This window comes from Rhinopithecus roxellana, chromosome 13, assembly GCF_007565055.1.
Source record: "Rhinopithecus roxellana isolate Shanxi Qingling chromosome 13, ASM756505v1, whole genome shotgun sequence".
NCBI classification, from domain to species: Eukaryota; Metazoa; Chordata; class Mammalia; order Primates; family Cercopithecidae; genus Rhinopithecus; species Rhinopithecus roxellana.
The window spans coordinates 6,583,824-6,596,485 of record NC_044561.1 but is presented as its reverse complement, the minus strand read 5'-3'; the positions used below and the strand labels follow the sequence as shown (position 1 = coordinate 6,596,485).

Sequence of the window (12,662 nt, the reverse complement as noted above, 5' to 3'; positions counted from 1 at the left end):
GGTTTTGTTCATTTTTGTATTCGTTTACTATTGCTGCTGTAACACAGAACTACCAACTTAACAGCTTCAGTCAACAGAAATTTATTATCTATGGTTTTGAAGGTTAGAAGTCTAACATGGGCCTCACTGGCTCAAATTGAGATGTTTGCAGGGCTGTGTCCCTTTCTGGAGGCTCTCATAGAGAATCCCTCTCCTGTTTTTTTCAGTTTTTAGAGACTGCCCACATTTCTTGGTTCATGTGCCCTTCCCTGCATCTTCACAGCCAGCAATGGTGAGCTGAATCCTCTTCACATCTCATCATTGCCCTCTTCTGCCTCTATTTTTTTTTTTTTTTTTTTTTTGAGACGGAGTCTCGCTCCGTTGCCCGGGCTGGAGTGCAGTGGCCGGATCTCAGCTCACTCCAAGCTCCGCCTCCCAGGTTTACGCCATTCTCCTGCCTCAGCCTCCTGAGTAGCTGGGACTACAGGCGCCCGCCACGTCGCCCGGCTAGTTTTTTGTATTTTTTAGTAGAGACGGGGTTTCACCGTGTTAGCCAGGATGGTCTTGATCTCCTGACCTCGTGATCCGCCCGTCTTGGCCTCCCAAAGTGCTGGGATTACAGGCTTGAGCCACCGCGCCTGGCCTTCTGCCTCTATTTCTATTTTTTTATTTTTTTATTTTTATTTTTTTTGAGACGGAGTCTTGCTCTGTCACCCGGGCTGGAGTGCAGTGGCCGGATCTCAGCTCACTGCAAGCTCCACCTCCCAGGTTTACGCCATTCTCCTGCCTCAGCCTCCCGAGTAGCTGGGACTACAGGTGCCCGCCACCTCTCCCGGCTAACTTTTTGTATTTTTTGGGGGTTTCACCGTGTTAGCCAGGATGGTCTCGAACTCCTGACCTCGTGATCCGCCCGTCTCGGCCTCCCAAAGTGCTGGGATTACAGGCTTGAGACACCGTGCCCGGCCTCTGCCTCTATTTCGACTCTTTTTTTTTTTTTTTTTTGAGAAGGAGTCTTGCTTTGTTGCCCAGGCTGCAGTGCAGTGGTGTGATCTCAGCTCCGTGCAACCTCCATCTCCCGGGTTCAAGTGATTCTTCTGCCTCAGTCTCCCCCAGTAGCTGGGATTACAGGCATGCTAGATATATATAGCATTTTTACTAGAGATGAAGTTTCACCACATTGGCCAGGCTGGTCTAGAACTCCTGACCTCAAATGATCCACTTGCCTTAGCCTCCCAAAGTGCTGGGATCACAGGCATGAGCCACTGTGCCTGGCCTCTACTTCCACTTTTAAGAACCTTGTGATTACATTGGGCCCACCCAAGTAATTCAGGACAATCTCCCTATTTTAGCAGCCTTAATTTAACCTGCAATCTTAATACCTCTTTACCATGAATTGTAACATGTTGACAGACTCTAGGGACATGGGCGTCTTCGAGGGGCCATGGTTTTGTCATAATTTTCTCTTTTTGTTTGTAATTTTATTCATTTTCTCCCTCATCTTTATTTCCATCCTTCTGCTTATATGGGGTTTAATTTAATCTAACTTAAGTTCAAATTATTTATTTATTTATTTTTTTGAGACAGAATCTTGCTCTGTTGCCCAGATTGGAGTGCAATGGAGTGATCTCAGCTTACTGCAGCCTTAACCTCCTGGGCTCAAGCCATCCACCCACCTCGGCCTCCCAAGTACCTGGTACTACAGGCATGTGCCACCACACCTGCCTACTTTCTAAATTTTTGGTAGAGACAGGTTTTTGTTGTGTTCCCCAGGCTGGTCTTGAACTCCTGGGCTCAAGCAATCTGCCGCCTCAGCCTCTCAACGTGCTGGGATTATAAGTGTGAGCCACTGTGCCTGGCCTAAGTTTTATTTTTATTTATTTATTTTTTTGAGACAAGGTCTCAACTCTGTCACCCAGGCTGGAATCCAGTGGTGTGCTCATGGCTCATTGCAGCCTCTACCTCCTGGGCTCAAGTGATCCTCCCACCTCATCCTTCCAAAGAGCTGGGACTACAGGTGCACCCCATCACGCCTGGCTAATGTTTTAATGTTTTTGTAGAAACAGGGTCCCACTATGTTGCCCAGGCTGGTCTTGAACTTCTGGGCTCAAGTGATCCTCCTGCCTCAATTTTATTTTTATTTTTATTTTTATTTTATTTTATTTTATTTTTTGAGACGGAGTATTGCTCTGTCACCCAGGCTGGAGTGCAGTGGTGCGATCTCGGCTTACCGCAAGCTCTGCCTCCCGGGTTCACGCCATTCTCCTGCCTCAGCCTCCCGAGTAGCTGGGATACAGGCGCCTGCTACCACGTCTGGCCAATTTTTCATATTTTTAGTAGAGATGGGGTTCATCGTGTTAGCCAGGATGGTCTTGATCTCCTGACCTCGTGATCCACCTGCCTCGGCCTCCCAAAGTGCTGGGATTACAGGTGTGAACTATCATGCCCGGTCTATTTTATTTTTATAGCTCCTTTTATATATTTTTTGAGACAGAGTCTTGCTCTGTCACCCAGGTTGGAGCGCAGTGGTGGGATCGCAGTTCACTGCAAACTCTTCCTGCCAGGTTCAAGTGATTCTTGTGTCTCAGCCTCCCGAGTAGCTGGGATTACAGGCATCCACCACCAGGCTCGGCTAATTTAGCAGAGGTGAGGTTTTGCCATGTTGGCCAGGCTGGTCTCTAACTCCTGGCCTTGGTCTCCCAAAGCACTGGGATTATAGGTGTGAGCCACTGGACCTGGCCTTTTATACCTTCTTTCAATTATTGAGCTTGTTCTTTTTTTTTTTTTTTCTTTAGACAAAGTCTTGCTCTTGTTGTCCAGACTGGAGTGCAGTGGTGCAATCTCCACTCACTGCAACCTCAGCCTCCCAGGTTCAAGCGATTCTGCCTTAGTAGGAGTTGCTGGGGTTATAGGCGTCTGCCATCATGCCTGGCTAATTTTTTGTTTTCTGTTTTTTTTTGAGCTGGAGTTTCGCTCTTATTGCCCAGGCTGGAGTGCAGTGGCGCAATCTCAGCTCACTGCAACCTCCTCCTTCTGGTTTCAAGCGATTCTCCTGCCTCAGCCTCCTGAGTAGCTGGGATTACAGGCATGTACCACCATGCCTGTCTAATTTTTGTATTCTTAGTAGAGACAGGGTTTCATCATGTTGGCCAGGCTGGTCTCGAACTCCTGACTTTGTGATCTACCTGCCTTGGCCTCTCAAAGTGCTGGAATTACAGGTGTGAGCCACCGTGCCTCGCCATTTTTTTTTTTTGTAATTTTAGTAGAGATGGGGTTTCACTATGTTGGCCAGCTGGTCTCGAACTTATGGCCTCAGGTGATCCACCTGCCTCGGCCTCCCAAAGTGCTGCGATTATAGGCGTGAGCCACTGCGCCCAGTCAATTACCACCTTTTAATTGGAGCATTCATTCCATTTACATTTAACGTAGTTACTGACATAGTTGGATTTAGGCCCACCACCTGTTATTTATTTTATTTTCATCTTCATCAACCCCTTCATCATGTCCCAATTCTTCTTCCTCCTCACTGATTTCATCTTCACCTTCTTCACAGTCTACATCTTCATTTTCATCCTTGTCTCCATCAAACTCTTCCTTTTCACTAACCTTATTCTCCTCATTTTCCTCATTTTCTCCTTCTTCATCCTCCTCTTCATCATCTACATCATCCCCCTCGGCATCTGAGTTGGGGGCTTCCTGGTCCTCTTGGTCATAGTGATCAAGGTAGGTCAGCTGGGGCAGGAGCTTGAAGACGCTCTCCCAGTCGTCATTCAGGTTAGTAACCTCACAGTTTAAGAGGTCCAGGCTCTTTAGACGTTCCAACTTTTTCAAAGGTTCTAAAGTTCTGATATCTTCCAGTGTATTTCCATCTAAGTTTAGATATGTGAGTTTCTAACGTGTCCAGATCTCCAAAGACTCTATTGTCATGGCAGCCGGGGGAGATTTGAAAATGAAATCAAGCCTACAGTTATCAAATGGGGGAACTCTAAGTTCACAAATTCAGCTGTAAAGCCCTCAATTTTTCCATCACTTGATTGACAGTTGTCCAAGACGAGTTCTAGAACAGCGGGTGGGGTCTGGTGCCTCAGCTCCAGGTGGAGCCTCCTCTTCACGTTCACATTTCCCTCTTCTCCACTCTTCAAACTTTCTGAAGACGGCAGAAAGATATTCCCACTTGTGCATTAGGGCCATCAGCAGGAGTCCGATCGTGGCAGAGGCCAGCGGTGTAGTCCTGGGAAGTGTGTAGCTTGCAGGCAGACAAATGGAGCCCCCGGAATCAAGTAACTCACTGGAGCAGAGAGAAATTGTGGAGGGAAAAGGCAATGTGTATTTTCTTTCTTTCTTTCTTTCTTTTTTTTTTTTTAGACAGAGTCTTGCACTGTTGCCCAGGTGGCTGGAGTGCAATGGCACGATCTTGGCTTACTGCAACCTCCGCCTCCCGGGTTCAAGAGATTCTTCTGCCTCAGCCTCCAGAGTAGCTGGGATTACAGGTGCCTGCCACCACACCCAGCTAATTTTTTACATTTTTTAGTAGAGATGGAGTTTCACTATGTTGGCCAGGCTGGTCTCAAACTCCTGACCTTGTGATCTGCCTGCCTCGGCCTCCCAAAGTGCTGAGATTACAGGTGTGAACCACTGCGCCCAGCTGGCAATGTGTATTTTTAACTCATCACAGATTACCTTGAATTAAGAGAAAATGTGAGAACCTTACAACATTATCCTGTAATTCCTTCATCCTTTGTGTTATTGTTTTGATATATATTTTACCTGAAAATATATTATAACCCCCACAAGATATTGTTATTATTTTGCTTTATACAGTCAATTGTCTTTTAAAGAAATTGAAAAGAAGAAAATAATATTTTATATTTATCCATATACTTATTTCCATTGCTTTTCATCCCTTTTTCTATATCTGAGTTTTCATCTTGCATAATTTTCCTTCAGCCCTCTAGAAGTTCTTGAAGTTCCTCTAGACTTTCCTTTTTAAAAAAATTTTTTTGAGACAGGTTTTCACTCTGTCACCCAGGCTGGAGTGCAGTGGTGTGATTTCTGCTCACTGTAACCTCCACCTCCTGGGTTCAAGCAATTCTCCTGCCGCAGCTTCCTGAGTAGCTGGAATTACAGGCATGTGCCACCATGCTTGGGTAATTTTTGTATTTTTAGTAGAGACAGGGTCTCACCATGTTGGCCAGGCTGATCTTGAACTCCCGGCCTCAAGTGATCTGCCCACCTCAGCCTCCCAAACTGCTGGGACTACAGGCTTGAGCCACCATGCCCAGCCCCTCTAGAAGTTCTTTTAATTTACATCTGGTAGTGAAGAAGTTAGCCTGCATTTAACTAGAAATGATTTCAGTTTACCTTTATTTTTAATTAATTAATTAATGTAATCATTTTTGAGACAGGGTCTTGGTTTTTCACCCAGGCTGGAGTGCAACAGTGCAATCACAGCTCACTGTAACCTCGAATTCCTGCCGTCAAATGGTCCTCCTGCCCCAGTTTCCCAGAGTGCTGAGATTACAGGTGTGAGTCACTGCGCCCAGCCTACCAGTATTTTTAAAGGGTCTTTTTGCTGGATCTAAAATTCCAGTCTGACAGTCCCCTGCTGTCCCCACCCCCTGCACTGCTTTAAAGACATTGTTCCATTGTCTTCTGGATTCTCTTGTTTCTGATGAGTAGCAAGCTGTCATTTTTGTTGCTATTCTCCTGTATGTTATACGCCGTTTCTGTCTGGCTGCCTTTTCTTAGCTTTGGTTTTTAGCAGCTTAGCTAAAATATGTCTATGTTGGTTGCTTTGTATTTATTATTTGAATTTTTCTAAACTTCTTACATCCATGGGCTGATGTTTTTGCTAGATGCAAACTTGCATTGTGGATAATTGCATTTGAAACATTTTTAGTCATTATTTTCACTTTTTTTTTCATTTGTTTTTCTGTCATTCTATCTATCTATCTATCTATCTATCTATCTATCTATCTATCTATCTATCTATCTATCTTTTTTCTTTTTCTTTCTTTCTTTTTTTTTTGAGATGGAGTCTTGTTCTGTCGCCCAGGCTGGAGTGCAATGGTACGATCTTGGCTCACTGCAACCTCCACCTCCTGGGTTCAAGTGATTCTCCTGCCTCTGCCTGCGGAGTAGCTGGGATTACAGGCATGTGCCAAGATACCTGGCTAAGTTTTGTATTTTTAGTAAAGATGGGGTTTTACCATGTTGGCCAGGCTTGTCTTGAACTCCTGACCTCAGGTGATCCACCCCTCTCGACCTCCCAAAGTGCTGGGATTATAGGCGTGAGCCACCATGCCTGGCCCTGTCTTCTATCTTTCTAAGACTAATATTTGTTGGATTTTTTTTTTTTTGAGACATTGTCTCACTCTGTCACTCAGGTTGAAGTGCAGTGGCATGATCACGGCTCACTGCTGTCTCTACCTCCCAGGCTCACGTGATCCTCCCTCCCACCTCAGCCTTCCCAAGTAGCTGGGACTACAGGTGTGTGCCACCATGCCTGGCTCATTGTTTTTCTTCATAGAGATGAGGTCTTTCTCTATTGCCTAGGTTGGTGTCGAACTCCTGAGCTCAAGCAATCTGCCTGCCTTGGCCTCCCAAAGTGCTGGAACCACAGGCATGAGCCACCATGTCTCTCCCATATTAGTGTTCTAATTCAAACAACACTCTTCTTACTCAGCCCTCGATGGAGGCGGCGTTCTGGGGGCACCACTCCCCACAGGGTCCTTCCATCTCTGCCTCTGTCCTCTCCTGGCCTCCCTTCAGAGGCTCTCCAAAGCCCTTCTGGTCCAGCTCCTGTCCCTGAGCCACCGACACCTGTTCTCCTGGAGAAGGAAGAGGAGCCACCGACACCTGTTCTCCTGGAGAAGGAAGAGGAGCCACCGACACCTGTTCTCCTGGAGAAGGAAGAAGGCAGCCTGGCAGCTTTATCTGGGTGTTCAGTGCTGGGGCTGCCAGGGGCTTAGCATACTCACTGCATCCATCTGTCTCTGGCGTGCACACTGCCGCTTGCTCACACGCCCAGTTGTTTACCAAGAAAGTCCAAGCAGAGTAGCAGAAAGATTCCTGGGGGAGGAATCAGGGCATGAATGGGTGTCCACTTCTCGTCTGCCTGTCTCTGTCCGTGCAGTCTAAAGCAAGTCATGCCACGTCTCTGAGCCCAGGATTTCCCTCCTGATTCTGGGATGAGAGGAATGATGTTTCCTTCCTGAAAAGCTGGGAGGATTGGATGAGGGAGCAGACACTGGGAAGGCCTGGCCTGAGATGTCCACTGAGCCAGCCAGCCTTGGCCCTGGAGGCCACCTCCCCAGGCTGGAGGCTGGGGACCCCCATGAACCTCGGGTCAGCAGCATTAGTGAGAGGCTTGGGCTCAGATGGGAACAACCTCCTAGCCATCAGCAGAAAGCCAGTCAGGAGGATGTTAAGTTGGGGAGGTGCAGCCTGAGGTCTGGGGCCCAGGTCCCCACCTGTGTGAGCCAGGGGTAGGATTGGCCCCTCTGAGTAATTGGGGAATCTAAGGCTGCAGCTGTCCTTCTGGAAAAGCAGACACAGCACTTCTGCTCTGTGTGTGTGACCTGCTGCAGCCCCCGCCCTGCCCTCTGAGGTCCTCACCTTCCTTAACCCTCTCACAACTGGGACTGAGCCTGGTGAGGACGCGGCCCTTGTTTCCCATCCCTGGCACTGGAACCCTGACTGTCTCCTCCTTCCCTCCCTCCTTCCTTCATTCCTTCCTTCCCCACTTACCTACATCTAGCTGCAGACCTGTCTCTCCGAGCCTCAGGCTCCTTACTTGTAAAATAGACTAAGCTGGGCGTGGTGGCTCACACCTGTAATCCCAGCACTTTGGGAGGTCAAGGCGGGCGGATCAGTTGAGGTCAGGGGTTCAAGACCAGCCTGGCCAATGTGGTGAAACCCTGTCTCTACTAAAAATAGAAAAATTAGCCCGGTGTGGTGGTGCATGTCTGTAATCCCAGCTACTCGGGATGCTGAGGTGGCAGAATCATGTGAGCCCAGGAGGCGGAGGTTGCAGTGAGCTGAGATCATGCCACTGCACTGTAGCCTGGGTGGCAGAGCGAGACTCCATCTGGAAAAAAAAAAAAGAAAAAAGATAACTTGTAAAACAGACTAACGTTATCTACCCTGAACATTTGTCACAGGGATGAAATCAGACTCTGGCCACAGAGCCTTGGGGCAGGGGCTGGCACCTGGTGGGCACTTGGTGGGCAAAGGTAGAATGAACAGGTGAGCCCTGGCCCCCCAGCATCAAACATCCACACTGCTTCGCATGTGCCAGTTCAGGGAGCTAGGCACAGGGGTCTCTGCCCTTGCTGTTAGAAGAGGTAGCCCCTTTTCAACAGGTTTTTAAAGACAACAGCACTTAAGACTATGATGAGGGGCCGGGGGCTGTGGTTCCTGCCTGTAATCCCAGCACTTTGGGAAGCCAAGGCAGGAGGATGGCTTGAGGCCAGGAATTTAAGACCAGCCTGGGCAACATGGTGAAACCCCATCTCTACAAATAATATAATAATAAAAAAGCTGGGAGTGGTGATGCATGCCTGTAGCTCCACCTATTCGGGAGGCTGAGGTGGGATGACTGCTTGAAGCCCAGGAGTTTGAGGCTGGAGTGAGCTGTGATAACACCACTACACTCCAGCCCGGGTGACAGAGCCAAAACCCTGTATCTAAAAAAAAATAAAAATAAAAAAAAATTGGCCAGGTTTAGTGGCTCATACCTGTAATCCCAGCATTTTGGGAGGCCAAGGCAGGCAGATCACTTGAGGTCAGGAGTTTGAGACCAGCCTGGTCAACACGGTGAAACCGTGTCTCTACTAAAAATACCCAAATTAGCCAGGCGTGGTGGTGGGTGCCTGTAATCCCAGCTACTCGGGAGGCTGAGGTGGGAAAATCGCTTGAACCTGGGAGGCAGGGGTTGAGATCATGCCACTGCACTGTATCCTGGGTGACAGAGCGAGACTCCGTCTGGAAAAAAAAAAGGTAACGTGTAAAATAGACTAATGTTATCTACCCTAACGTTACCGCACCACTGCACCCCAGCCTGGGCGACAGAGTGAGACTGTCTCAAAAAAAAATAAAAGTTGACTATGATGGGATCTATCAGAGGAAATGATGTAGACTCCAGGGCTGGGAGTTCCAACTATGGTCAGACAGAAGACCTGGGGGAGGTGGCTGAAGGATGCTGCTTGCTTAAAATCAGCTTGCTCCCCATTTCCCTGCCCTGCCGGTACTGCTGAGCCCTGCTCTGCCGCCATCTCCCCCTTGTCCTCCCCCATCTGCTGGTCTGACCTCACTTTGGTAGAAACTGGTGACTAGCTCGGGAGGCCACTCTCAGGCTGGAGCTAACCCTGACTAACTGCTTCTAACTCACTTGGCCTTGAGAAAGCCCTGCCCTTCTCTGCACTGTCAGCTGAGAGGGTTGGGCCTAGACAGTCTAGCTTCTTCTTTTTTTTTTTTTTTTTTTCGAGACTGAGTCTTTCCCTATCACCCAGGCTGGAGTGCAATGGTGAGATCTTGGCTCACTGCAACCTCCGCCTGCCGGGTTCAAACAGTTCTCCTGCCTCAGCCTCCTGAGTAGCTGGGATTACAGGCAGGTGTCACCATGCCTGGCTACTTTTTTGTATTTTTAGTAGAGACGGGGTTTCACCATGCTGGCCAGGCCAGTCTTGAACTCCTGACCTCGTGATCCCCGCCTAAGCTTCTCAAAGTGCTGGGATTACAGGCGTGGGCCTGGCTGACCCAGCCTGTACATGCCCAGCCTGACAGTCCAGCTTCTTAAGTTTTGAAATCCGTGGAACCCTTTTTTCAATCTTGGGTGGAAGTCAAATATGTAGCAATGACATGGGAGCATTTATAAATATTTTAATCAACTGGTATAAACATTTCCCCTACAAGGGGTGGTGGATGCCACAATGACATTGTGGCCAATTATGGCACAGGGGAGACCTGAAATAAAGGCACAAGAGATGGGAGGGTCCCGGATCCCGGCGTAGCCACCGGGTCTTGGGTCCTGTTACTCACCATCACCATGGAGCCATGGGGGACAATGATTTCTTCCCGTCTCATGTCTTCCTGTGTGTGTTTGGAGGAAGCACCAACTGCTCTTTGCCCCAGATGGTCTTTTCGGGGATTTTGCAGAGTGATGCGTTCGTTTCCTAGGGCCGCTGAAACTAATTACCCAAATTGGGCAGCTGAAAACTACAAAGGTGAATCCGCTCACAGCTCTGGAGCCATAAGTTCAAATCAAAGCGACGACAGGGCCTCACTCCCTCTGACGGCCCCACGGGGGGATCCTTCCTGGCCCCTTCCAGGTGCTGCTGATGGTTGTCGATCCTGGGCTTATCTTGATTTGTGGCTGCATCACTCCAGTCTCTGCCTCTGTCTCACGCAGCCATCTTCCCATGGCGTGAATGAGTCCAAATTTCACCCCCTCACAAGGACGGCACTCAGATTAGATTGAGCACCCACTCTACTCCAGGATGACCTCATCTTGACTTGGTGACATCTGCAAAGACTCTATTTCCAAAGACAGTTGAATCTTGAACAACTTGGGGGTTAGGGGTGCTGACTTCCTTGTGCGGTCAAAAATCTACCTGTAACTTTGGACGCTCCCCAAACTTAACTACTAATATCCTGCTATTTGTTTGTTTGCTTGTTTTGAGATGGAACCTCGCTCTGTCTTCCAGGCTGGAGTGCAATGGTGCGATCTCTGCTCACTGCAAGCTCCACCTCCTGGGCTCAAGTGATTCTCGTGCCTCAGCCTCCCAAGTAGCTGGGATATGCCCATCGAGACCCGCATCTCAGGCTCTGTCATTACCTGGCTTCGACAGAAGCATTTCCCACATTTCCCCTGGCTGCTTTTGTCTTTACATTTTACTTTATTCAACAAACTCTAATCAAAAACTCCATTCCTCTCCTTCCTAAATTGCATGCATTCACTCACTGACCCAGGCCCAGTGGTGGGCGCTGGGGGTTCACACACAGTTAAGTCAGGTCCCAGGCCCATTGGTCACCACAACCATAGCCCCTGAGGGGAGATGACGCCCGGGCTCCAGTGAAGAGGGGAGAAGGTGGCCTGAAAAGGGGCTGCTAGGCTGGAGCCAAGGCTGGGGCAGGCAGCAACCTCGTACAAACTCTGGCACTGTGTGCAGAAGTCACAGTTTAGTTTGTATACACCATGTGGGAGGGGTTGTTGCACCATTTCACAGCTGAGAAAAGTAAGGCTCAGGCGGGGCACAGTGACTCACCCCTGTAATCCCAGCACTCCGGGAGGCCGAGGTGGGTGGATCACTTGAGGTCAGGAGTTCAAGACCAGCCTGGCCAATAGGGTGAAACCTCGTTTCTACTAAAAATACAAAAATTAGCCAGGCATGGTGGCGTGCACCTGTAATCCCAGCTACTCAGGAGGCTGAGGCAGGAGAATTGCTTGAACCTGGGAGGTGGAGGTTGTAGTGAGCTGAGATCACACTGCACTCCAGCCTGGGCGACATGGTGAAATCCTGTCTCTACAAATAATACAAGAATTAGCCGGGCGTGGCAGTGTGCACCTGTAGTCCCAGATACTGGGGAGGTTGAGGTGGGAAGATTGCTCGAGCCTGGGAGGTTGAGGCTACAGTAAGCCAAGATCGTGCTACTGCACTCCAGCCTGAGCGACAGAGCGAGACCCCAACTCAAAAAACAAACAAACAAAAACAAAAAAGAAAAAAGAACATTGTTTTAATTTAAAGAAAAAAATATTTTAAAGAAATGAGGCTTAGAGAGCCCGGCAACCCAGAGTTCCAGAGAATATCTGTAACATCTGTGAACCCTCCAGATTCAGGTGCAGTCACCCCGCCCCTGAGAAGCTCACAGCCAGGGGGCCTGCGTCGCAGGGCTCTCCTGGTTTTACTGCTGAGCCCTGCCCCTCCATGGACCCATTTTGAAAGCGTGGTAACTGAGGTTCACAGAGGCAGCATTAGAACCTGCAGCTTCCTACTGCGAAGCCCTTGCTCTGCATGAAGCCATCCCCACTCCTGGCGGCAGTTTTCCATCTTCCAGGTTGACTATTGGTCCAAGCATTTTGCATCCATTAGCCTGGCTGGGGTCAAACTCAATGACTCTATGGAGCCTGTAAGGAAATGAGGGGGCGGGCTGAGAGCAGCCACCCTTTCTGCCCCCAAGGGGGTTAACTGCCAAAACCTCAACATCAAGGTCAGACTGAGGCTGTCGGGTCCAGATATCTCCTAATCATGCCTCTGGAGCTCTGGGGGTCCCCAAGGGGCCCCTGGCATTGGGGGAGGGAGCAGGCAGGGCTCTGGGCCCACCTCAGTTTTAACAGAACCATCAGGTGAGCTATGGGATGTCAGTAGGATGCCAGCTCTTCCCTGGCTGTGGCACTCACCCTCATCTTGCCTGCCCACATGCCCATGACAACCTGGTGGCAGATCCCAGCCCCTCTCAGGGTCACCCCCAGTCCCCTGCACAAAGTGTCAGTGAGCAGGGTGAGCTCGGCTGAGGATCTGTGGGCCAGGCCAGGAGGGGCTCTGCACACCCACCACATGGCCAGCAGGGACAACGCCCCCTTAGCGTCTCCCTCCCCGACCCCTTCCCGACTCCTCAGAGCCTCCCGGACAGCTCTTGCCACTCCTCCTCGCTGCCTCTCTTCTCTTTCCTCCTAGAGTTTCACC

At 49.3% G+C, this 12,662-nt stretch overlaps 1 pseudogene; it reads right to left on the bottom strand.

Moving 5' to 3' along the window:
- Positions 1–3,453: 3,453 nt before the first annotated feature.
- LOC104676175 lies at positions 3,454–7,654 on the bottom strand (annotated as a pseudogene).
- Positions 7,655–12,662: the final 5,008 nt, after the last annotated feature.